Raw genomic sequence first — 5,571 nt, 5'->3', positions numbered from 1 at the left:
TGCCCTTAATCAGTGTACATCAGATCACTACATTTACAGTACACTATAGGTGTGGTATCTTTGTCCTTAATCAGTGTACATCACCTGTTCACTACATTTACAGTACACTATAGGTGTGGTATCTTTGCCCTTAATCAGTGTACATCAGTAGTTCACTACATTTACAGTACACTATAGGTGTGGTATCTTTGTCCTTAATCAGTGTACATCACCTGTTCACTACATTTACAGTACACTATAGGTGTGGTATCTTTGTCCTTAATCAGTGTACATCAGCTGTTCACTACATTTACAGTACACTATAGGTGTGGTATCTTTGCCCTTAATCAGTGTACATCAGTAGTTCACTACATTTACAGTACACTATAGGTGTGGTATCTTTGTCCTTAATCAGTGTACATCAGCTGTTCACTACATTTACAGTACACTATAGGTGTGGTATCTTTGTCCTTAATCAGTGTACATCACCTGTTCACTACATTTACAGTACACTATAGGTGTGGTATCTTTGCCCTTAATCAGTGTACATCAGATCACTACATTTACAGTACACTATAGGTGTGGTATCTTTGTCCTTAATCAGTGTACATCACCTGTTCACTACATTTACAGTACACTATAGGTGTGGTATCTTTGCCCTTAATCAGTGTACATCAGTAGTTCACTACATTTACAGTACACTATAGGTGTGGTATCTTTGTCCTTAATCAGTGTACATCACCTGTTCACTACATTTACAGTACACTATAGGTGTGGTATCTTTGCCCTTAATCAGTGTACATCAGTAGTTCACTACATTTACAGTACACTATAGGTGTGGTATCTTTGTCCTTAATCAGTGTACATCAGCTGTTCACTACATTTACAGTACACTATAGGTGTGGTATCTTTGTCCTTAATCAGTGTACATCAGCTGTTCACTACATTTACAGTACACTATAGGTGTGGTAACTTTGTCCTTAATCAGTGTACATCAGCTGTTCACTACATTTTGTAACATTGAGTTGTAAGGAGGCGGACGCATGTGCGGAGAAGAGCAAGATTTATTAGGGGCAAATCCAAAATCGTAGTCGTTAGTGTAGTCCAGGGTCATATTACCAACATGATCAATCAAAACACACAAAAGCAAACAGGGGAAACTCAGGGCTAAGAAACACGAAGGCTAGGACACGTGGAGTACAAACTTACGGGGATACAGAGATGAGCTCTCAAAAACATTCAGACATTAAACCAATCAAACACACTGAACCTAACACACGCATTCAAATAAACACAACCATTAAAATAAACAATATATAACCAAGACCAAGGCAACAAGGCAGGGTTTAAATGCATGAACTAAACGAGGGACAGGTGTGGAAAATCAAACAAAGGGCCGAGAAAACGAAACTACAGAATAGAACTAAAATACACAACACGGAACAGGGAAGCTGGGAGGGACTAATCATGACACATTTACAGTACACTACAGGTGGTGGAGGGAAAGTGAGGCTTTGTGAAATATTGAGATGTTCGAAGCAGTTGTGTCGAAAATAGTTTCAATGTTTCAAAAGTGTAGTAAAGACTACTGTAGGGAACTGGGATGACTGGCACAGGTTGGCTTTATACTGTGCTCAACCTGGTGTGTTGGCCAGACCACTTAAAGCTATACTGAGATCAAAGGTGTAATAACAGGCATGGACTTTGATGTTACAGAACTGTGAAGTAGAGAATAGGTTACCCAATATTATATGTTGTGAAATCAAATATGTGTCATCAACCTTTGGTCTAAGACACAAATACAGATATTACTTTAAATATCAATGTTGTTTGTAAATCACAACATGCACAATACACAAAAAAGGCTTTTACAGTCGATTGAAATGTCTATACTACGATCAATATAACTGCTACTTGGGCCCCATCTAGCGGCAAATCTCTGGAACTGACTCAATGACTTGATAAAGAAATGCAGTGGCCATGACTAACATTGAAATCACTGATTCAACCTCCCAAACTCAAGGACTAATAGACAAAGGATGTACAGCTGATATGAAACACAGTATTACCAGAGGATAAATACACTAAAACATGAAAGTGAAACTAAACCTATACAGAAAGGCACAGGGAGTAACGTGCCTGCTTGTTAATAACTGTGAACTAACATTGTTTTTTCATCACAGAATATCAATATAAAAAGAAGATGCCTGACTTACATTTTATCAGTAACACAGAGTTTCTGGGTTTAACACAAACAGAGTTTTACTGTGTGGGAAACCCTCAGCACCGCGATAGCTTTAGCCAATTATACAAAGTTTAACTGGATAATTGACTAATATCTTCAGCCAATGACACAAAGGTTAACTGGATAATCAACCAATATCTTTAACCAATGACATAACGTTTAATTGGATAAATATATTATAAGGAACAACAAAAGTAAATAATATTCACGCAAAATTCTTCCAGCACTTATGGGCCTTTTGAACAGAAACATTCTGACATGATCTCCACAATGACCACTTTTGCTAACATCTTGATAATTCTATTCTGTGAAACAACAATGTCTAAACTACTTTGCCTAGATATTATTCTGGTGGGTTATACCAGGTTATTGATACATATGATCAATAAATATTTAAAAGAAATTACCATACAACAACCTGTTTCTGTTGTGTTCTGTAAGGCATTTCAAATTCTTGGCATTTCAGTTTCATGTATAAGACATGACATTTAGAAAGATAATCTATTAACAAAATGCCACTATGTTTACTGGGATAATTAACCACATGGGTTCTGTGGGTTTACATGAACTCTGTAGAATCCTGTGGCTTTGCATGAACTCCGTTGGGTTCTGTGGGTTCAGATGTGCTCTGTAATCTATGAAGTGCAGAACGATTTAATGAATTGTCTGTATGGAACAGGTTTCATAGTAAAATAAAGGAACAATGTCTCAAAATTAGATATTTATTATTCTATTTATATTATAAAATATTAGTTGTTCTGCTGTTTTGGGGCTTCTTCTCTTCCCAAATTACCTCCTCAGTCTTGGAAAAGATTCATTCACATAGAACACATGTTGCTGGCATGCACAGGTGTTTTTACCATTATATAAATGTGTGAATGTACAGCACATCACTCCTGTCAGTAATCCAGAGCATCTCTCTCTACATACACTTTCTATATATTAATGTCACTATATCTATCCTACCTACTGCTCACTGGATGTCTCTCACTAGCCTATCAGTCAATATGTCCTATCAATAACCTTCTATCTAGACAACACTGAATCTCTCCGTCTCTCAAATTCTCTATTCTCACAAAACCCTCAAAATTGGGGTGTGATTTCTTGACTTATAAGCATTCATAGAGTTTGTGACTGAGTCAGATGTGTGCTCAGGTTTGTTTCAGACACTGTCAGTCAAAGACAGGAGCGGCAGGTTCTGTATTGTGTAGAAACACAAGCTTCGTTTAGCCGTGGTCACGTGACATGGCCGCTTTGAGCCACACTTCGGATCAGTGTTTCAAAACGCTGCGCTTCAGAAACTCCAAACAAGCGTAGAAACGTCAGTACTGACCGTCCCATCCCAAACTATAGTTAATAATACAGATAATGAACTATACAGGGAATCTGAACTGTCCAGTGAGGATTTGGACAACACTACAAAATGGCTGAAACTGAACAGGAAACTAACTGTAAAAAAACAAACGCTACAGCAGCAACTTTACGTTTAGGCCAGAGGAGTTTAAACTGGGAGAATTTGGAAAGATTACTGACTAACTACGACTTAAAATCGAGATTTACAATAACTGACAACGTATATCCGAGCCAGTTAAATATTATTTAAAAATATAACTGTGCGATCGTACTTGGCCATTTTAGTGTCCGTCATTTTAGATGCGTATTGTTAACTTCACCAGGACTTTAATCTTTACATTTAATCCACGTTTGGATGGACCTACGATTTAAACACAGAACTATGTACTTACAAAACACGCTGTTTAAACTGCACCGACATCGCATTTTAACAAATAGGATGAACTTACCGTGAAATATTTTAAAGGCGCGTAATCGCGACAGTTCAGAAAATACTTTCGTTTTCTTGAGAAAGGAGGAACTACAGGAACATCAGTGGGCGTAAGTAGAGCACATGTCAATCATTTTCGTATGACGCCGATTACACAACCGATTTCTTATAACAGTCATTTTTGTTAAGCCAATCATCAACCAAAGTTAGCTGTCCATCATTTTGCTGCAGCCAATCATACACTATACAGTCTATACAGCCAATCGATTCACAGTCCCGCCTACACGGACTTGTTTTGCGGCTCCGCTGAGAGTAAATCTCCACTATGTCGGCACGTTGGAACACTTCGGAACTTAACAAACGACTTTGTTTGTAGATCTAACTTACAGATGATTGTAATTTAGATAAGCAGCCTCACAATAAACATGTAAGTGTGTGGACGTCCATAGCATGTTGTGCATATGACATGTGAGTGTGTATGTGTGTATGTTTATTTCAAGTATTGTGGAAAAATAATTTATTAGTTTACCTGTATTTGGTACAACAGAAAACTACATGGTGTACTTAATAATAATAATAATAATAATAATAATAATAATAATAATAATAACACATTTAAATTCATGCAAAACAACTACCAATTTGAGGTTTTACATTTGGTGTGGATTTTTTCAGAGAATCAAACTTCTTATTAAATCACATTAGATACAGTCACATTAGATAACTCCATATAACATTAATACATAATATTCTGCATTGTAAGACAAATTTAGGAGTCCTAAATAAGCAGATTATTTTGTATAATAAACACAGAATACAGAACACATAGAACACATAGAACACAGAACACAAAGAACACACAGAACACATAGAACACATAGAAAACAGAACACACAGAACACAGAGAACATAGAGAACACATAGAACATAGAACGTGGAACACAGAACACAGAGCACACATAGAACACTGAACACAGAGCACATTAAACACAGTCTAACAGTAAAATAATGGCAGTAAATGTGTATTAGCATTGCTGGTTACATGACATTTGATCATTTAAACTTTATATTAAATAAATGCCATGCGGAGGAGATAAAGATACAAGACAACAGTAAGAATAAATAACAGCTGGATCACTGGCAGTGCTCTTCTGTTAGAAGAAGGAACCAAACATGCGCCTCATCATATGTAAACTGTATTCAACTATTAAGTGAGCTATCTATGAGTGAGCTATCTTATAGCCTTTATAGCAGTACACAACCAAATTCCATTGAGAACTTCCAGCCTCACTACAGAGTGTAATTAATGACTAGTCAGATATCATAAATTTGCATATGACATAATTATTAATTACTCAGTGTTACCTTTTAGAACACAGGTCTCTATATAACAATAGAAAAGAGAAGAGAAAAATGGATATAACAAACTTATTCTCATCTCATCTCATCTTCACTGCCAGCCTCCATGGACCCACTGCAGTTTGCATACCGCCACAACCACTTCACTGATGATGCAATTGCACATCTGCTCCACATCATACTGACCCACCTGGACAAAGGGAGG

General features: G+C 36.8%; 1 protein-coding gene across 1 annotated transcript in view; it reads right to left on the bottom strand.

The window, feature by feature from the left end:
- Positions 1–4,125, bottom strand: part of LOC145657007 (NACHT, LRR and PYD domains-containing protein 12-like) — a 61,896-nt gene extending 57,771 nt beyond the window's left edge. Inside the window, exon 1 of the mRNA XM_081711154.1 lies at positions 4,027–4,125. The gene's annotated coding sequence lies outside the window, so the exon portion shown is untranslated. The remainder of the gene's footprint in view (positions 1–4,026) is intronic.
- Between the last annotated feature and the right edge of the window lie 1,446 nt (positions 4,126–5,571).

This window comes from Electrophorus electricus, chromosome 1, assembly GCF_041902795.1.
Source record: "Electrophorus electricus isolate QZ-2024a chromosome 1, ASM4190279v1, whole genome shotgun sequence".
NCBI lineage: Eukaryota > Metazoa > Chordata > Actinopteri > Gymnotiformes > Gymnotidae > Electrophorus > Electrophorus electricus.
The sequence above is the reverse complement of the archived record's forward strand: the minus strand, read 5'-3'. Positions and strand labels throughout refer to the sequence as shown.